Source organism: Pelodiscus sinensis, chromosome 2 (genome assembly GCF_052426305.1).
Source record: "Pelodiscus sinensis isolate ZL-2025 chromosome 2, ASM5242630v1, whole genome shotgun sequence".
NCBI classification, from domain to species: Eukaryota; Metazoa; Chordata; order Testudines; family Trionychidae; genus Pelodiscus; species Pelodiscus sinensis.
In genome coordinates this window covers 46,360,957-46,383,246 of record NC_143053.1, presented here as the reverse complement: position 1 = coordinate 46,383,246, position 22,290 = coordinate 46,360,957, and the positions used below count along the sequence as shown (strand labels likewise).

At 41.9% G+C, this 22,290-nt stretch overlaps 1 protein-coding gene across 2 annotated transcripts in view; it reads right to left on the bottom strand.

The window, feature by feature from the left end:
• Positions 1-22,290, bottom strand: part of MMP16 (matrix metallopeptidase 16) — a 262,877-nt gene that overhangs the window by 152,225 nt on the left and 88,362 nt on the right. The window lies entirely within an intron of this gene.

Here is a 22,290-nt window from a genome sequence, read left to right as displayed (position 1 = left end):
AGACCATCTTCGACAGGTGTTTGTCTAACCTGTTCTAAAAAATCTCTAATGAGGGAAATTCCACAACCTCCTTAGGCAATTTATTCCAGGGCTTAACCACTGTGACAGAATGTTTTTTGTAATGTCCAACCTAAACTTTCATTTCTGCAATTTAAACCCATTGCTTCTTTTCCCATCCTCAAAGGTTAAAAAGAACAATTTTTCTTCCTCCTCATTGTAACAATCTTTCAGGTACTTGAAAGCTGTTACCATGACCACTCTCAGGCTGTGTCTAGAGTACTAAGTTCTATCGGAAAAATATATGCAAATTGCAAACCACAATTTGCATATCTATTTCCGCTTTTCTCCTGAAAGGCTTTTCCAACAATCGGCCCATGTACACTGGTCCAAATGTCAGGAAAAAAAGCCACTTTTGGAACATCCTTTCTTCCTTGTAGAATGAAAAAACACATCTACTTTTCCGAAAAGCAGACGCGTTCTTTAGACGCAGCAGAGCTTTTCCGAGATTCCTCTGCAGTCTAGATGTACCCTCAGGGCAAACACTCCTGAATTTTCCTGAGAATAAATCCTGCGCAATCTGTGTTTGTGTTAACCCAACAAGACGAAAAAGCAATTCCATGAGAGCACCCTTTCCTGCTTGTTTGAATTGGAGAAACAATGGGACAGAATTATTCAGGTGAGAAGCCCAAATTCTGTACACTAGTCCTTTATTATTTCACACAATGTGCAAAGTACATCCCCTTTGAAATGGGATAACCTATACCCTAGGAGCAAGTCCAGATTTGCTCTGGAACAATTACAGTGTTTCCCAATCTCTCAAATCTTTGATCTGCAAGCCTTTGTTCCTATCATGAGGATTAAACAAATGATTCAAAGAGAACAGAGGAACTAAATAGGTGTCCTGTTTTATTATTGTTTGGTGGGTGGAGGGAGAGAGAAAGGCTATCTCTGGAAGGAGCCCTATTTGTGCTATCCTGAACAAACATAAAATAAGAGATAGTACTTGCCTTTTTCACAATTAGAGAGTTTTTCTGCATTTTCATGATCATTTTCCTGAAGATTTTACAAAATTGTTTGTCAGCTTCTAGTCAACTAAACATCCCAGCAGTTTGGATATTTATCTAAAGTTAAACAGGCTCTCCCTACAGCTTCACACTCTTAATTTCACAAGCAGACTCACCCTCCCTGTGGATGTTGTGCTAAGGAAAAGCCTTCTCACAGGGTCAATGGTGGCCTACCTGTTTTTACAAAGAAGACATGGACTTTCTTCCCCTTCTTTCACACCTACAAATTAGCCTTGAACATCTGCTAATGGTCCCTTCTTCTCATTTAGGGTATGTCTACACTACAGGATAAGATCAAATGAAGATACGCAACTTAAACTACGTCAATTGCATAGCTGAATTCGAAGTACCTTAACTTAACTTTTGGCACTGTTCACACTGCAGGAAGCTGAAGGGAGTACACTCTCCCTTCAGCTTCCCTTGCTCCTCATAGAAGCTGGACTACCGGCATCAATCATAGTGCCACTCTCAGTTTGAATTAGTGAGTCTTCACGAGACCCGCTAATCTGAACACTGAATGATCAACATCAGCGGCTTTGATCTATTCTGTAGTGTAGACATACCTCCAATCCCTCTGATCTTCTATTGAAATCCTGTTTCTCTCTTTCCCTTATTAGCCTCAATTTCCTGTGAATTGTACCCATCTGTGTTCTCCCCAGAAGGTGTTCCCCATCCGTACAGACCTATCTAATGGCAGGAACATATAACAGAACTATTTATTCAGCTGCCCAAGATACAGAGCACTGCTGGTCAGACCAGGATAGTTGACATAGACACAGCGAATTCTAGAATTCTAGAGGAGCAGGAGGCTGACAATTGGGAACTAATCCTGCCACTGACTCTGTGTGGGTTGGGAAATTTGCTTGGCTTTTGTGTGCATCAGTCTGTACAACATGGTTAATATTTACCTATTTCCCTCCTCCTGGGGATGCACGGATTTGTAAAGGGCTTGGAAAGTGTAATGTACCATATACTTGCTATCGTGATTTAATGAGGTCTCTAGTACAACAATAACTAAAGTTCAAAGTGCTTCTTTCTCATCATTATACTATAGAGGATTACAGCAGGTTAAGGGGATAAACCCTAGCATGCCTGGGTATTAGCATGTCTTTGATCCCCATACATTTGCACTACCTCACCTCCAAGCTGATTATTTCTGTCTAAATCTATCTAATCTATATACACAGGCTTTATCTATAGTGTGCTCATCACCATATTACTTGGGAGGAGGGATGTTTCTTCCAAGTCATTGGCTCTAATGGTAAGCAGGAGTCAGATACAGCTTGCTGTTTTCTTCCCACAATTTAACACTTTTTCTCTTTTTTGCCTCCTGTATTTTAGATTCCACTGTACAAAGACATTAAAAGATAAAATGAAAGCACACACATGCAAAATGATCGCAGACATTCTCACCATACCAAAAAAAAAAAAAAATCTGCATCTTATGCCACTGTCTCATAAGAAGCAAAGAAGTGACTGAAGATGCTTGGTGCTAATTGTAAATGCTTCAAATTTTACTGAGCTCAATGAATGATCTCTGCAGCCTGTCAATTACTTCCCCCAAAAAGCACCCATCAGTTTTGCCTATGACAGATATGTAGGAATAGATCTTGCTTTGTTGACTGTACAAGAATTTAGCGTTATTGTCTATAAAAGAAAAGTAAGAACTACTTTAAATTTGCCTTGCATAGCTATTTGGCATTCCTGCTAATGTAATTTTGTATATGTATCTACATATATGATAGACAAAAAAAACCTGACCTTTCAATATGTCCCAATAGAGAATTTCAAATTATCTTTAAAAAAAAGGTGTAGAAATTTTGTTCTAAGACATTTACACAGGAAATACATACATACATAATGTACCAACAGATGGTGGTGTACTACTTTAAAAAGGATCATGGGAAGGTAGACCATTGTAATAAAATCAAAAGGTCAATCTGCAAATTCCTTTGGGGAAATGATTATTTAAATCACATCTGACATTTGGTATTTGAAACTATTAGATATAGTAACTGCTCACGATAAACATCTATAGGAAACCTGGGTTAGTCAAACTGTTTTTTCTTGATAGATCTCAAGCACTTATTTAATTTCCTCTGTTTTCTTTGTCATTTTTGCTTTTTTTAATAGCCCTGAACAAAAATATATTTTGAATTCTAGAAATGTATCTTTAAAATATAAATACAAATAATAATGTTCTCATATTCCAGTTGAGAACAGATCTTCAAAGGAATAAAAACTATACAAAAGCAAATTAACAAATATGATACCAGTCTGCATATTTAGTTGCAAAGAGTCAGTGTGAAAAAATTCCACAGCTATAGAAAGAAAGAATCCAAACTGAAGTCAATGGCAAAACAGACTTCAATGACAGCAGCACTTAGCCTCAAATACTTCTCTGGAGCAGAAGTTATCGCCTCTTCTTTTCGTTCCATAGCTCTTCCATAACTAATCCTATCCTCTACTCCTTACAAAATACATTGTAGCAGCTCAAGGTTTAGTTCAGAAATATACTTTGGGGATGTAGAGATAGTACAAGTTGATTCAGTGCTGCTCAGTATTTTAAAAAGCTTCAGATGGGAAAACTTCAAATTCTAGAACAACTGTAATCATTTCCAAGCTTGTGTGAGGGAATCATTTTGAATCCCATGATCAAAATAGCCTTTTAAAATACATTCACACTACAGTTACATTTATACCTGTATTGCTCACGTCTACCTGTCTCTTCTTTCCTTAAAAAAGTCAGCTATTTGAGACCTAAGCTTATTATTCTGCTGAACAAATTCTGGAGAAGTAGGATGGCTTAGATTTTATAAGGAAAGTAAAGCATATAGCCAAATCATAGCCATCTATGGAAATACAGGAGTTGGTAAGAAGAGGCCACCAAACATTGTGCAAGGGTCAGTCTTTAGAGTTTCCATCCTCTACAGGTGGCTAGTGGAGGAGGAAGGGAGTGCAGTCTCTTCAATATATGGATGTCCTGGGGAAAGGAACCTGAGTCTTGGGAGCAGTATATGTTTTCCATTCAACTGTTCTGAACCCATTTTCCCAAGACAGACATCACCTGCTGCTGTGCAGAAAGTTATGACTGGATTTCTAATCAGAAATCATGAGATTTGCTAGGAGATGGTTGTATGGAAAACAGATAGTTTACTTCTCCATCCCCATCTGCCCTGCCTTTGCAGCCTTGCCTCTGAAACTGGAAGACTGATATTCCTATGGTGTGCCAGCAGAAGAGTTTTCATAGGGAATCCAAAGATAAGTGGGATGCTGACTTGGAGCTTAAGTTCCCCACTTCCATAGGAGAGTTCTGTGGGAGACGGGTAACTCTGGTGCTGAAAAAGTAGCAGACAAATGGAAACCACCACTAAAATTGCATACACTTACCTAGAACTGTTCTCACTGATGTTCTCCACAGGTAAATCTTATTTTATTTTTCTCTATTTACATGCGATTTACATGGAGCCATGTAGTAGCCCTGTACTATAAATAGCAATGGTGACAATGCCAGATAAATACATTGGTGTTTTTACATCCTTTAACAGTTTCTACTTCTCTATGTTAATTCTGGTCCACTAAGTACAGAACTTTTTTAGTAGACTGGCTTTTCACCATAATTCAAACCCTGCTTAGCTCACATATGAAAATACATTTGGTGATTCATCTTACTACCTTGTTACACATTTGCTCATACTGCAAAATCACATAAAATGTGTCACAACTGGCTTCACGACCAGATTAATAAGCATGTTACAGGTGAGGTACATTGACAGAATATAATGTAGAAGAGTATACAGCTGTGCCTGCTAGCCCACTTGCTATAATATAGACCACAGTCAATTCTGGTATTAAACATCCATTGACTGATGCCACTGTGGCTAGCTGTACTAGCCCCTCATTTTCATGAACCTAGACGCCATCAAATGTGTTCACCTGAAAAGGCGCTTAATTCCATTTACTAAACAGATGCATGGACTCCTTCCACAATTAATAAAAAAAAAACCCACATTTCAGTTCATCTGAAATTCTCTTTTTTATGTCACGTTCCAAAATTCCTTTCGTTGTGTTTGTTAAACTGGCAGGAGTACAAAAGTAAAAGGGGATGGAGTGGTGAACAGTGGATTCAGACTAGTGGGTGATGTGACAAGGTGATTACTGGAAACAAGGAAGGATGTACAGTAATTGCTTCAGAGCAAACCAGGAGAGTGTTTCTTATTAGGTCCCCTATGGGGCTACTGTCATCATTACTTCAATTTAAAATGCAATAGTACAATTTTTGCATAGCTTAATTAGTGGCCTGGTACTGCGCATGGCTGAGCCTTCTCAATTGTCATTAAATGTCAATGGGAGTTGAGGGGCCTCAGCATCTTATAAGGCTCAGTAAGATATGCTCAGCATACAGCAGGATTAGAATTTACATCTGCATTTGTAATTAGAAAAAAGGCTAATTAAAAGTGAGAAAATGGTTTTCCTTACAGTTAACTTGGGTAAAATTATTTCATTTTATAACAATTTATACATTGTGCTTTTTCTGTACATGGATTATCTTTCTAGCTCAAGAAATACAGCTACATTTAAAGATGATGAAAGGGTAGTGTGAGAAAAATATTTTTCTAAGAGCAATGATCTTCCATATAATTAAGGAAGACAATATGCAAAACAATGCAATCTAATACATTTTAGAACTGCATTTGTAATTATTAAACATAATAGGATCTGTATTCTTGAAAGAATGTCATTAGCATGCTAATCCTGTGAACATTATGTTTAAATACTTCAAAGAGCCTCTTCTTAGATACCCATTTGTGTTCAATTTAACATAAGTTATTTTGACTTGTTCTACTAAAAATTACTGGCAAATCAGAAGGTCCACTTTTTTAAAAGGGTGCATGTATGCTTACATAGGCTCAAATTACTACTGCACAAATTTTGATGCATAGACATAAACTGATGACAAATCTATGTGCACTCCCCAAAACTGCATACTGATGTATACACTCAGAATTGGGTTTCACAGAGATGCATATACACTTCTCTTATTTTGGCTTTGAAAATAAGAAACTAGGTTTGGAAAAGTGATAATGCCATCTACTATATATTTTGAAATGTTTGTTTGTGGATTTGTTTGTGCAAAATAACGTCATCCTTACCGATTATCTACAGGTACCAAATTTTGCATAAACAATCTAGCATTGTTTATGCAAAATTAGCTGAATGCACTACTTTTTACTAGGAATGTAAGTGTGTAGTCGAGCTGAGTACTTGAATGCACTAAATTAGCTGAATGCACTACTATTTACTAGGGATGTAAGTGAGTCCAGTTGAGTACTTAACTACTTGCTCTACCTCCCCTCCCAACAATGCCTCTGTATGAGAGGCAGCAGGGGGGGGGGGGGAGAAACAGGAGCTGATGCAGGGGGGAGCCAGCTAAAAAGCTGGGTTTCCCCAGCACCGTCTCCATGGTGCTGCTTGCCCTCCTCCCCCAACCCCCACTCTGCTGCCTCTAGTAGAGGCAATGGGAGAAGGGGAAGGGGGTCCACTCCAGCAGCAGCCCCTGTCTATGGTGGTCTCAGTGCGAAGCTGGGCCCCACCATGGACAGGGGCTGCTACCACAAAGCAGCTCATGTCCACAGCTGGCAGGGTTAGCTCCTGAAGCCAGACAGGAATGCTCGGACCGCTGCGTGTCTGCATTTTAACAGTAGTAAGAGCTGCCCAGCGGCTCTTCCTACTGTTAAAATGCAGAGACGCAGTGGTCTGAGCAGTGCCATCTGGCTCCGGCTGCGGGAGCTACCCCCACTGTGGCTCTGCAGAGCGCCCCCCCTTATCGATTAATCATGTAGTCGATACAAATTGTATCGACTACATGATTAACTAAATAACCACTCTTTAGCATCCTTACTTTTTACACTAGAAAAAGTAGCTAGGTGAAAAATCTAAATCAGTGTTTCTCAAAGCTCTTAGACTCAGCCCCATCCTGGAGCCCACTCTTTAGTCAAATTATGTTGGGTCGCAGGCATCAACAATTTTATTCATCTAAGTCACGAGAAGAAAAGTTTGAAAACCAATGCCATAAGGTCTTTTTTTCACTGCTGGAGTTGAGATGCTAATACTAAATAGAACATTGATCTCTTCCATTTACCATCTCCTAACCCTCTTCCTAAGAAACTTTCATACAGATTGCATTGCTTTACTGCAAGTTAATGAAATGTAGTAAGAAACAAGACCAATATCCATCATCTATGTATTCTATGCTTTTATGGATGATCTCACTCATGGATTGCTTAAAAATGTCATTCTAAGACTATATGCATCATAAGAATATAGCAACAATTAAAAATCATCTTTGCTTTCATTATTAATCAGATCTGTTTGTTCTCTCTTCAGTCAACACTACACATCTCCCTTCTAAGGGGATTGAGCAATATGAGGTGATGTATTTTGAAAAAGCCAGCAATACTGAGAAGATGCAAGTATTCAATGCAATGCCCTCCATGGATGATCAAATTTCCTCTGAGGCTATAACTGTCATCATTTGATATCCTGCTAAAAAGGTTTGATGGGGTGGATTTTCTGTGGAACCAGACAGAACTGGAATTATCTCTTCCCTGCTCAGACAGTTTTGATTAAGTTTATTTAAATTAATCTTTCAGTGCAATCATTATTTTGTAACTCTGCTCATGGATTCTTCATTAAGTAATACTCCAACCACAGAATTGGACAGAAAGGGAAATGACTGCTGAGCATGAATATAGTAGAAACCAACAAAATCATAATATTGAACATGCTCCAGCCACATACTCTGTGTCATAGCAGAAACTAAGAGATAACATATAAGAAAATAGAACATAAGAACAGCCATACTGGGTCAGACCAACAGGTAAACCTCATGTGATCCCTCCCTTGTCGCCCACCTCCAGAGAAACAGAGGCTAGAGATACCCATTCCTACCCATCCTGGATAATAGTCATTGATGGACCTAACGTCCATGAATCTATTTAGCTTTTTTTGGAACCCTCTTAAAGTTCTGCCCTTCACCGCATCCTCTGGCAAGGAGTTCCAGAGGTTGACTAAGTGCAGAAAAACTTCCTTTTGTTTCTTTTAAACCTGCTGCTTATTAATTTCATTTGGTGACCCCTAGTTTTTATTGTGCAAACAAGTAAATAACTTTTCCTTATTTATTTTTGCTATACCAGTCATGATTTTATAGTCCTCTATCATATCCCCCCTTAGTCTCCTCTTTTCTAAGCTGAAAAGTGCATGTCTTTTTAATCTCTCTTCAATCTGATGGAAGTTTTCCTTAGTTTTAGTACCATGATACATAAAGAATAATAATATGGATGAGAAGATGCTGGGTAATCTGTCCTGGTTCTCAGCTTCATTAGACTCAGATGTGCACAGAGTGGATTCTATTCTATTCTATTCCCTTACATGCTACTTTGTGTCTTCTTTATTCATGCAAGTCATTCATTTGAATTCTGCCCCTGGAGATGCTTTCATGTGATGCTGAATGGCTGGATCCCTCCCGAATCTACCCAACATATCACCACCCACTCTTCCTTTAAGTCCCTTTTGATGACTGAGTTATTCAGAGAGTGTTCTAAACTAAAATAAATGTTGTTTGATATAAATACAGATGTGTGCATCTGAGAGGGAGAGAAATGTCCCTCACAACACTCAGGGTATGTCTACACTACCCCTCTAGTTCGAACTAGCGGGGTAATGTAGGCATACCCCACTTGCAAATGAAGCCCGGGATTTGAATTTCCCGGGCTTCATTTGCATAAGCGGGGAGCCGCCATTTTTAAAACCCCGCTGGTTCGAACCCCGTGCAGCGCGGCTACATGGGGCGCGAACTAGGTAGTTCGAACTAGGCTTCCTAGTTCGAACTACCATTACTCCTCATTTCACGAACCCTAGGGACCCTGGAGGGGATGGACCAAAGAGAGTGACCAAGCCATTTGTCTCATGCAATCCCTCTCCAGCCTTCCACAAACCTTGGGCAGGGACACCACTCCTACCCCCTGGCTAATAGCACTCCATGGACCCAGCCTCCATGACTTGATCTCACTTCCCTTTAAACTCTGTTCTAGTTGTAGCCTTCACAGCCTCCTGCAGCAAGGAGTTCCACAGGTTGACTCTTTGCTTTGTGAAGAACAACTTTCTGTTACTAGTTTGAAGCCTGCTACCCATTCCTTTCCTTTGGTGTCCTCTAGTCCGTTTTTATGGGAACTAATGAAGAACTTTTCTGTATGCACCCTCTCCACCCAACTCCTGCTTTTAGAGACCTCTATCCTGTCCCCCCTCCGTCTCCTATTTTCTAAGCTGAAAAGTCCCAGTCTCTTTAGCCTCTCTTCATATGGGACCTGTTCCCAACCCCTGATCATTTTAGTTGCCCTCCCTTCTCCCACCCTCTCTCTTCCCCTCTTCCACCTCCTTTTCCCAGTCTCCCCCCGTTTTGTTCAATAAAGACAGATTCCATTTTGGAAGACACGTTATCTTTATTTTGTACATCAAGAAGAGGGGCTAGGGAAGGGTAAGTGGAAGGAGGTGAGGGAGGAATGGGGTACGAGCCCCCGATGGGGACGACTGGGCTGGCTCTGTGGGCTTCTGGGGGTGGAAGCTCTCCTGCAGCCCCCCAATTGCCCCCTCTCCCCAGATGGCAGCCCGCAGCAAGTGCAGCCGGGATGATGGCCGAGTGGTGTGATGTGCCCAGTGTGGGTAGTCCGGGCACTCCAAGCCAGGACTGCTTTGCAAGCGGAGCACCCCTGAGAACTGTCTGTCTGGGGTGGGGGTCGGGACCCTTTAAGCACAGCCCTCGGCTAGCCTGAGACAGCATCTCCACGCTCTAAGTCCTCCTCTGATGCCCTGCTGGCACTGCTTCCGGCCATCCTTAAGCCCGGTTCAGGGTCCACTTAATGTGGACATGCTAGTTCGAATTAGCAAAACGCTAATTCGGACTAGTTTTTTAGTCTGGATCCGTTAGTTCGAATTAGCTTAGTTCTAATTAACTAATTCGAACTAAGTTAGTTCGAATTAACGTTGTAGTGTAGACATACTGAGCCTTAAATAGTGAGTTTTTGGAGATGTCTTCCTTAGTTTTAGTGCCACACTACATAAACAATAATAATATGGATGAGAAGATGCTGGGTAGTTTTCAAAACACCTATGTGAGTGATTAAGACTCATTATTTCAGCCACATGATGTGTTTACTGCCTAATAACCTGATCAATCTGCTTCTAGCCTCGCACACAAGAGCACTTTCTCATTTTAGCTAGGTGTGAGATTATAATCTAAAATCAAAACACTCAAAAGTTAAATCAAGGAGTCTCATCTACTTTAGGAAACCTGTTTGCAGGGTCAGGCGTGACTGAACATTGCCAATTCTTATAACTATTTATGGGTGAGTGCCACCTGCTTAACTATTTCAAACATGCACAGGGTCAGTTATAACTGTTATGTTATGAAGAAATGTTTTACCTACTGAATATATTGTCTTGAATAGTATAATATCAATTTGAGAACACTACTGACTGGACAGATACAAATACCATCAGACCAAGCCAGTGCTGCATAGGTCCTTCAGGGAAGGGCCTTGGGAATATGGGGGTGAGGTACAGAAGGCAGGCGGCCAACGGCTTGTTCTCTCCCCCCAACATCTCCCCACCCACATGAGGCCTGTTCCCTTCCCCACCTAGGCAACTCCCCCAGGAAACCCGGGGCCTGTTCTCTCCCCGCTAGTTCACCACCCCAGCCTGTCCAGGACCTGTTCTCCCTCCCCCCTCCCACCCCACCCCAGGCCACCCTCCAGCCTGCCCAGGGCCTATTCCCTACCTTCTCCAGTGTGTCCCCTCAGCCTGCCTGTGGATTGTTCTTTTCCTCTCCCCAGGCCACCCCTAGCCTATTCTCTCCCCTCCTCTGGTGCTGTGGCCAAGGGCTGGGAGAGGATGACTGGGTTTGGGGAAGGTGGGCTACTGACCAGTGTGCCGGTAAGCAAGCTGGTGGAGCCCCAGCCCTGCTAATTACCTTGGTGGTACAGTGGCCCCTCTACGGTAGTGTTTCTTAAACTTTTTAAGACCAAGGAACACCAAACAATATTTTCTTATGAGGACACTAAGGATTTTTTGTTGAGAAGCGTCAGGGGAAATGGTCGCCTACCCCTTTCCAGAAGGCCATTTTGAACTCTGCTGTTCTCCATGGCATACCTCTGACTGCCTCGCAGAACACAGTTTAAGAAACACTGCTCTACAGGATAGCTCTCCCTTGCGGGCTCACTGCCCCAATGACCACTCTAATCACATATCTCCAAAAGAAGCCCCTTCCTTTTAATGTTATGGAAAACTGACCCTTTCCTGGGGCTTCTGGTTCTCCTACCTCAACCAAACCCTGACCTTGCTTTAAGTTAGGAGAAGAGTAAGATGCATACCAAATTTGGTGACCCTAGCTCTTACCGTTTAGGAGGAGTTCTTGAACAAACAGACTCACACAGACAGACACACAGAAACTCTTATCTAATCTATCTACCTACCTACACACGCTACAGGATATTGAACCATGTTCAACTTACATAAAATTATAAAAAGAAACAAAATAGGAAACTTCCGTGTTTCACCTACTGGTGGAGTTTTGAAGCACTGTTCTGATTAAACTAATGAAACTTCCATGATAAGGATTCACTCTGTCTACTGGATAATGAGTAGAAAAGAGTTCATAATTTCATATGTTTGCTTTTTAATTTTTACTTCTATTCAATTAAATTGTATCTGAGTTTGGAAAAAAATTAAAGATGGGCACTTAATTTCTGTGGTCAAGTCACTCTCCTTCACAGGTACTTATTTTCCCTCCCTTACTTTTAAAAATGTCTTTCATTTAACAAAACCTACTCACATTTCAATTTACTTTGACATTTTATTATGTTGTATACTTCAGAATTATTTACTAGATAAAAAAATTAAGCAAATTGGCAGCAAGACAAGAAGCTTTAAATTCAGTTTTGGAATCTCCAGGAGCACAGTTCTTACCAGACATTTTTCTTGCCCTGTTATTAGTGACAAGCCCCATAGATTCATGTAGCACCTTAAACACTATCATTTTCCTGTAACTGATCTCGGCAACAACTGCTCAATTGTCATTTCAGTATTCTCTTTCTTTAAAACAAAATCTGCAAACCCTTGAGAAACTATGAGGTCCATGCTTTGCAATACTTTAATGTATCAAAGTAAGTCTATTAATACTACTAGTCACACCCTACCTCCAGTTGAAAACTATATTCCAATTAACAAAATGAATTGCAAATTAATTTGGCTTTTATAAACCGTTAAGTTTACTTTGTTTTTTTCACTATTCAGCTGTGGAAACATGGAATTAAATCCAGACCCAGATGTCCTCCCTTGTGTGTTACAAATTCCTGCAGACTAACACATGAGGAAAGGCTTAGCACAATGCTCATGAAAATCAGAAGTTTATTATCTAAACTGGATATTATTAAAATTGGAATTAAAGTGGCCTCACCAGATGTTTTGCTTTTTTGAAACCTGGTTAAAAGGAGTGATACTGAGCGAGGCTATGTATCAACTTCTTGATTTTTATTTTGATAAAAAATTGATAGTTCTTTGGCTTTAAATATTTAAGAATGTTTGAATAATTGATGACAGGGTCTGATTTTACTGACCACATTTTTATAAGATTTGCAATTTGTATTTGTAAGATATATTGTTTTTAGAGTTACTTTCAGAAAACTGTGTAGGGTGATGATTAGATTTTCATTTTATACTTCTCTAGCTTATATTATACTGTTCCAAAAAATCAGAGAGACAGTCTCGGTGACAACAAATTTGACAAAGAATCTGTGAGCAATGCCATCTGTCTTGAGAATCTCACATGTTCAGCCATACTAAGGTTGTGCAGAAGCACAACTTAGTTTTTAGCATTAACAGTGGAATGCCGCTGCCTGGATTAGGTGGATACTTTTCATTACTCTGACCTATCATGGAGTATCAGGGCAAATTTCTGTGTACCTAATCAGCACGGGGATATTTCAACTCTGATTTCACTTTCACCATCCTTTTCTGCCCCGCGTTGGTTAGGATACTAAGCATAATGAATAAAACATTCTGAAAAGCCATTGATCTGCAATTACAAGAAATATGAGTGATAGGGAATGAGTGACAAATCAGTGTACAGGCAGTCCCCGGATTACGTACAAGATAGGGACTGTAGGTTTGTTCTTAAGTTGAATTTGTATGTAAGTCGGAACTGGTACATATTGTAGGGGAAACTCTAGCCACACATTTCTCCAGAGCTCAGTTTTATTCTCCCACACCTCACTTCCCTCAGTCCTTTATTCTCAAGCTGAGGTGTCTGCTGAGAAAAGCTGCTCCGCGTCTCCCTGGTTTGCTGGGGGGGGGGGGGGGGGGCAGGGGGGCGCTAGCTTCGCGTCTCCCTGGTCTGCTGGGGGGAAGCAGCTAGTGCGGGGTTGCCTCACCCTGTTTGTAAGTAGGGATCCGATGTAAGTCGGATCCATGTAACCCGGGGACTGCCTGTATAGTGTTCTTTATCCACTGATCCAACTTGAAAGATAGAAGTTAGTTGCAAATATATCTTAACTTTCACTGAAAAACAGGCACTAAATTGCTGACTTCCCTAGCAATCAAACAACCTGTAATCAAATAACCTGTAAGGCAGATCACTGACTTCTGAATCTAATACAGGAACTGTTGCCTCATACCCCGTAGGTTATTTGACCTTCTCTGTGCACCCAGTGACCCTCATCAGCCATTCAGCCACACTGGTTTGGAGGAACACTGTGACCATCTCTATGGCTCTCTGTGATGTGATACCTAGGTCGAATTACCATCACGGTGCAGTGCCTCCTCTGAGCTCAGAGTTTTTCTCCCCTAAATATACCAGGTAACTACAGCCCTCAGTTAACATGTGGGCATTTTTAGTGATTTTGGTTGCTGATAATGTGACAGAACTACAGAGAAAAGTGTGACATATACATGTAATAAATAGATAGCCCTATATCACAACTAAGTGTGGGTAGAAAGGATGCCAGAACAACACTAAATTAAGTTATGGAAATAAGGCCTGGGTACTACTTCTACTCAAGTCAGAGTAAAAACTCCCATTGATTTCAAAGGCACAGTGCAAGGCTATAAAACAGTGCCAAGAAACTTAGATTACTTCATAGTAGGGATGTTAAAATTCATGTAGTTAAGTAACCATGTAACGGTTACGTGGTTAGTGGTAGGACGGCAAATGGCTCCCCGCACATACTGGCTCTCACCAGTTCTTCTGTACAGAGGGGCAAGTGGCTTCCCAGGAGCCAGTGCATTCCAGGAGCCATTTTGTGCCTTTGCCTTTCTAATCTTGCCACTACATATCTGTTTGCTTATATTCATCCTTTGTAATTTGACCTAGTTTCTACTTTTTATACGACTTCTTTTTTATTTTTAGATCATATAAGTACCCTTTTTATGAGTATATTTTATGGGATCTGCTCTAAGTGATTGTCACTATGGCCAATCAACTGTGTGTGATTCACTGGTAAGACTCTTACAGTGATGTAGGCATTCATATACATCACTGAGTTGGGTTGATCTAATTAAAAAACATACCACAAATTTTGAGTGTCTGCTGTGACATTGACACTCTTGGTCACGAGCCATTCCAGATAACATGACATGAATGTTGCTTAAGAATCTCTAGTGGGAAGAGAGGAGGATGAGAAGTGGAAAGAAATAACCTTAAAGGTGACCTGCTAAGAAAAATTATGAGTGTATTTCAGTTCTTCAATTTGTGCCAAGTTGTTCCCTAATCAGATATTAAGCATGGAACTGCCACACAAAAAATTATCTAGCTAACAAGCTAACTATTGTGAACAATTATTCTGAGGTCTTCTAATGTTCTCTGGCTGGTTCCACTTTGATGTGATATTTCAGAATATATTATTTTGGGTCTTAACAAGGGCCAGCAAACTGTTCAGCAGCATTAAGGAATCAATTTGCAATTTGATGGCACAGCCCTATATATCTGCCAGCATTGTGTTTCACATATTTGTACCACAGAGGTGTCCAGATGTTCTAGACGAGCTCTGTTCTGTTGAGAGCTGTAATAATCCATATGAAGAAAAGGTCACAGTTGCAAAGAATTTATTATTTAAGTAAAGTATGTTTCCTAGATTTTCTGCAGAGAATAACAGCTATGCAACCTTTTACAAAGGTGCAATGAATGCTACCCTCCAGTACATGACCCATGGACTAATCTCTGCCTAGGGCCATCAGTGCCCTTTGCCAGGCTGAGCGGTCATGTGAAAGGGGGCACAGCCACATTGTCCTTGAATTCTGGCAATTCCCTTAAGCGACACGCAGAGCAAAGCAGCATATTGGGTGCTCTGACTTACCCTAACTTATATTTAGGGACCAAACCAGTTCAAAACCAAGATGGCTTAAAACCATTTCTACCCATGAATCCCTCAAGATGTCCTAAAACCTCTTTAGTCACAGCTGGGGATTTAAAACAAAATATCTCTCATTTGAAAAAAAAAATCTTTGACTTTCAAAAGACAAGAGCTTCCAGATGTTTCAAGTGTCAAGATAGATCAGTTTCTGACTAAATTCCACTGACCTTGACAGTATCCCTTTAACACAGCTGCAGAAAGATAGTCAGACAATGAAATAGGACAGATAAGATTTGATTTCTCATTTTAGATTGGCATATATCCAGTTGTAATAATTATAGGAACTTCTAAACAAAAATATTTTTAAGATTGCATAAGCCATCTACTTTTTGGCCAACATAATTTTAAAAAGCCACATTTTGTGAAAAGCACATTGATGACAGAAAGTAACATTTCATTGCATAGCCCAGAAAATGCACAATTTCCTACCATTTCAAATGTGAAAGCCAAACCTGATCCAATCGCTGTGTTGCAGGGAAAGCTCACCTCTGTGATTCCAATGAGCTGATTTAAGTCAGCTAATGGAGACTCCACAGTACCCTATAAAAGGAATACCCATCTGATGTTTCTAGTTTATAAAGGAATTTAACTGGAGAAAGTGATACAATCTGGTAACAACACAAATCTCAGTCCAAGTTCTGACTGAGGCAAATTGGATTTTCTTACCATTGTTTCAAACTGGTTCCTCCTTGAGCTCCAACATCCCTCCCAGTCTAAGTATATTTAGCAATCTCAGCTAACTTGGCAGTTGCCATCCTGCCCCGTGAATTTTGTGCGTTCTTTGAAGAGGGCATGGAAACTTGGATTTGAGAACGTCACTCGTCCAGAAAAACTGCACTGAGCCGAGTGAGCAGCAAGATCATAGCTGGGAGAATGCCAGGTGTAAGGCCTCTCCATTGAGCAACTCAGTGTTTTAGAAGAATGGGAGAGAGGCTTGGTAAGTGAGGTCAGAGGAAGCAAGAGAAAAATGTCTTTGAATTGGGAATAGAATGGAAGATACAGAAGAGGAGTGGGAATAGAAAAAGAACACTCATAAAAGTTCAAATAATTTGCTCAAACTGCCACATAACTAAGGTTTTATTCAAGTTAAGGACTTGAACTGGTCCAATATATATCCATATGTCATTATGGCACATTTTGCCAACATGCTCACGGGCGTGCAGTGGACCAGCATTCAAACCTCTCTCAATCTCATGAGGAGAGGTGAGGCTGCCCACACAATTCCCGCTGTGCATTCAGCAGGGAGTTCTGGGGTTGGGGATTATAACAAATCAGCTAACCAGATGCCAGGACAAGTTGGAGCTGGTGCCTGTGAGGATTGAGGAGAAGATGCTACCTTGGCTAGGAGCACAGATGAAGTTAGGTAACAGCCCAGACCACCCCCTTACATGGCTTGTGGTCAAGCAAACTCCTCCACCAAACCCTGTGGTGTGCCCACCCACACAGCCTTTGCCATGGGCTTCCAGTCTGGGGGGAGGGGCATCTGTCCTGAATACAAGGAGTCACTGAGGGGGGGAATGCAAAGCCTTGCTTCCCACAAGTATTCAGGAGTTTTCTCCTTGGCCTGAGTGCTTGCTCAGCACCTCACATCCCCATCTGCACCCCAGCACACTTTCCCTAGCCTGGAGCCATCTTCCAAAGCCAGCAAACCCTTCTCCACCCCCTCCTGCACCCAAACACTCTGACCAGCCTGGAGCGGCCTCCCAAAACTAATATCCCATTTTCCACCCCCTCCTATACAGGCAGTCCCCGGGTTACGTACAAGATAGGGACTGTAGGTTTGTTCTTAAGTTGAATTTGTATGTAAGTCGGAACTGGTACATATTGTAGAGGAAACTCTAGCCAAACATTTTTTTTTAGTTTTGGATAGCATAGGGAAAGGTTAACTTCCCTCTAATGTTTGTTTTGCTGTCTGTTCCCCTGTTCAGAAGATTTCACATCTATTTCTGTCCCTGTGACAAACTCAGGACTAAAGGAGTAACTCATCAAATACCAAACAGCTCTGCACCATGCTTTGAGCTAATAGCTTTATTTCCACACACCACCCAGGGTTCTAGGAGGAGGGTCCTTTTTTTGCTAACACAATGAGGCCAGCACTTTGTTTTGGTGGAGTCTTTGTTTGCCCAGGGAGCACAGCATGTATAGGGGGAGGAGGGGCGGAGAGGCTGCTTTTGTCTGCTGTTCAGCAGCCTGTTGCTCAGGGGAGGGGGCAGCCTGTTGCTGGCAGGGGGGGAGGGGGGAGGCGTGCAGGATGCGAGGCCGCGGGGGGGGGGGGGGCAGCGGGCGTGGGGAGGCACTTTTCCTCTGCCCGGCAGCTCTGTGGGATCCCTGTCCCTGTGGCCAGCTGCTGCAGGCAGAGGCCAGTTGGAGCCGGCCGAAGAGGAGGAGGAGGTGGATTCTAGGACCCAGGTGAGCGAGCCCCGGGGATGCTGCTGCGCTCCCGGAGCCCGGCATGTCTAGAGGGGAGGAGGGGCAGAGAGGCTGCTTTTGTCTGTTCGGCAGCCTGTTGCTCAGGGGAGGGGGCAGCCTGTTGCTGGCAGAGGGGTGGGGGGGGCACTTTTCCTCTGCCTGGCAGCTCTGCGGGACCCCAGTCGGAGCCGGCCCGAGAAGGAGGAGGATCCTAGGACCCAGGTGAGCGAGCCCCGGGAATGCTGCTGCGCGTGTGCGGGAGTTGCCTCACCCCGTTCGTATCTAGGGATCCGACGTAAGTCGGATCCACGTAAGTCGGGGACTGCCTGTACCTCAAAACTCTGCCCAGCCTAGAACCCCTCCCAAAGACAGCACCCTGCACCCTGCACCCTGTCAATATTCTGTCTCAGTCTAGAGTCCCTTTCTGCACCCAAATTTCCTCCCTAAGCTTGCACCTCTCACTCCCTCCTTCTCCCAAAACCCTTCGTCCTGGACCAGAGCCCAGAGCCCCTTCATCAGCCTAGTGAATGTGAGTGAAGTTGCAGAACAGCCAGTGATGGGGGGGGGGAGAGAGAGAATGGAGTGGGTGGGGCTCAGGGAAGGAGCGGGACCTCAGGGAAGTAATAGGGTAGATCCTGGGTTGCCCTGACATTTAAAAAGTGATCCTGGGCATAAAAAGTTTAGAGATCACTGCCTTAAACAGTGTGAAAATCAGTATGTATCAGCCATCAATCATCACCCTTCTGAATGACTGTCATGATTAATATCAAAGACAACTTATACTTTAATGTCTGTGATCTATAGCAAATGGAAGTGGAGTTCTGACACAGTAAATCTTCAGGGTACCCTGTGAGAGAGTTCCTCTGCACAGGTTCCCAGCAATGTTCCAGAGAAGCGTGAGCATAGATCATTTATATATCATCTCACAAACATTTCTTTCTTAAATGAAAATAAAAATCATTACACAAAGACATGCATGAGTTCTCAAATAAAAACACAAAGAGGGCCATCAGCAGATCAAAATTCATAAAGAGTTCTAAAACAGCTGTGTGATGATTCTGCCATACTGACAGAATGTACAGCTTGAGAAATCTTCAACAGCTTCGCATCTGTCCTCTGATTACATATGAAGAATAAGAATGCAGTGATGTGCTGATCCCAATTGCACTTCACCTCACCAGAGATTCCTTATGAATTAAAAATACATTTAACACATTTTCAATAAAAATAATCAGCCCTTCCCCTGGATCCAGCTATTTTAAATGCTAATACAGTGAAAACTTTGTTTTCCTGAACTCATGGTGAATGGGGGTTGTCCATTAATTGAATGTGCCAGATAGCAAAGCTCATTGCTCTGCCCCAGCCCTCTATCAGCATAATGGCTCCCAGCAGCTCGAGGCAGGCTGAGGGGGAAGGAGGTGCCTGCTGATGATGTCAGCCAGCAGTGTCGACTGTCAGCAGCCCCACAACGGCCAGCTGGACAGGCGGGAGTCGGGCACACGTGCTGGAAGACACAGAGGTATGGTGGCCAGTTAACAATTTTTTCTAGTTAACAAAGTGCCGGATAATAAAGCTTTCATTGTACCAATTTTAAGTGTGCACAACATTCTGGACTCTTGTTTTTACACGCTGGGTTGGCCAAGACTTCTTGGAACATTTGTTCTTTCCATTTCTTTGCTTGCTATCTCTTTTTCACACCCCAGACTCATATTTAAACTAACTTAATTATCTAGTTCAGACCAAGCCACAGTACTAAATGTATTACCCCACCACCTGACTTGCAGTAGTAATAAGCACTCAGGTATATGGTTTCCATCTTCAGCACCCCATTATAAAAAACTGTTTCAACACCACTGAGCCTCAGTCTTTCGCTGTCACATTTCCCTCAGCCCCTTTGTAAGAACCTTGAGAAAGTGGTTTTTTCCCACACCTTTGAATTCCTTTCTTTCAACACTCCAGCCTTCCTGCAATCTGACTTCCTTCAACTGCACTGCACAAAACCTGCTCTCATCAAAGTTATTTAAGACCTCTTCCTCACCAGTGCTCTCTATACTAGCTCTCTTTGATCCATTTACTGACTTTGACACTCTTCACAACTCTTTCTTCCTCTCCTTTCTGAGCGCCTATGACAGAATGTTCCTGTGGATCTCTAACCTCTCTGACTGTTCCATTATCTCCATTATTTGGTGACACTGTCACTTTTCACTTTGGACAGACTCCTATACTCCAGAACAGCATAATCTCATTCACTCCCACAAGTTGGTCTATCGCCTCTACACTGGGGACTTCCAAGTCTGCCTACCGATCCACCTCATAGCTCTATGTGTTTGTCTTGCTAATTTATGACTAAGACTTACTTCAATACCAGTTTTGTGACTGCCCCTCAACCACTTTAATGAACACAGCTTGGACACAGGCTAGGGCTCTGGCCCTTTGTATCTGATAAAGGGAGAACACACAAAATTCTGGGTTTTTTTTTAATTCCTGCTTTATATATTGCAAATATAAAGTGTAAGGAACTGGCCAGAAGGCCTCAATTCTCCTAGCAATAGGTCTTGTCCTCTTATTCATGCTGGGTGCGTCTAGACTTGCCAGCTGTCTACACTGGCCACTTGAATTTGCATAAGAGCACTGACTTTGTAATGTACAAAATCAGTGCTTCTTGTGCAAATACTTTCACGCTCCCGCTCGGGAAAAAGCCCTCTTGTGCAAGAATACTTGTGCAAGAGGGCCAGTGTAGACAGGGAATAACTGTTTTGCCTAAAAAAAGCCCCGATGGCTAAAATGGCGACAGGGGCTTTCTTGCGCAAAATCGCATCTAGACTGGTCGCGGATGCTTTTGCACGAAAGCACTTTTTGCGCAAAAGCATCCATGCCAATCTAGACACGCTTTTGCAGAAATACTTTTAACAGAAAAACTTTTCCGTTAAAAGTATTTCCGCAAAATCATGCCAGTCTAGACGCAGCCGCTTGGTTTACTCCTTACTTGCATCACTGTAATGGACAAGAGAATCTGGTCTTACCTTAATGTTATAAAATGAATATAGAGTGTTTAGCTAAGGTACCATCAGTTTTATTTCAGTTCTGTCCTACTTGATTGCTATTTTAGGAATGCCCCCAAATAAGTGTCAAATCTGGTTACATATTAACTGTATTTCTATTTTATTGCCAAATATACAAACTGACAAGGAAAAACATCAAAGAACCCTTTCCTGCTCTATAGAAATTGGCTAGATTGAATTAAAGATAAAAAAGAAGCAAAGAAATAAATGCTTAAATTACCTGCAGTTCTCTTTTACTAAGGGGTATACACTGGTATACAGCTTTCTATATTAAGATTTTATTGCATCACAAATACAAAACAATAGGTTTAATGATCATCCTGCTTCCGCCCCTCCACCCCCCACCAAAAAAGAGAGAAAGAACAAATGTTGCTAGACCATTGTTTTTTCCTCCCTCCTTTTGTTAGGTAAATATGCAATGCCATAAAATTACATGGGGCCATACACAGGATTAATGTACTGAGTAATTAATAGAGCCTGACTCTGAAAAGTTTACATTCAGAAGCTATGGCCTGGAATAGTACAAAGCAACACGCAGCAGAACAGATACAGTTTTGCATCGGTGGCCTCACCAATCCCTAATCAGACTGGAGTTATTGTTGCCCTGATTTTAATATCATTAGTCAGCAAAGTCAGCGAGCCTATTCATGTACCTATATATGGTTCTGCCTATCACACTGGTATCGTTGTCAGTTTCCACTCACTTCAGTTTCCAGCAGCACTCCACTATGTAATGAAACAAACTTTAGATCGACCTCTCCCAATGTGTCCACTGAATTGCTTTAGTACTTGAACCATTTCAAATTCTGGGGCTAACTAATTATGCAAGATAGGACTTAGGGATATCTCCATTGTGTGCTAGGACACAGTCAATCAAAATGATGTATACGGGCTCAAAACAGTGGCAGATAAACTTAGAAGTGAATTTGAAGATGGTGGAAGAGGGGGGCAAAGAACCAATGGATGAGAAGAGTGAGATGTTCAGAAGCTACCAAGCCCCCTTACAAATCCAGTGGCAGGCACCCCCATACTCCAACATAACCCTATTTAATTTGCCAAACTTTCATATCTCATACCCCAACTTAATCTAAGAATATATTACCTATTCATTCCTGCCATGTTAGGAAACAGGCTGAAGCCTGCATCTATGTCAGAGTGCCTAAGGGTATGTCTACACTACCACCCTAGTTCGAACTAGGGTGGTATTGTAGGCAACCGGAGTTGCAAATGAAGCCCGGGATTTGAATTTCCCAGGCTTCATTTGCATCTCGCCGGGTGCCGCCATTTTTAAAT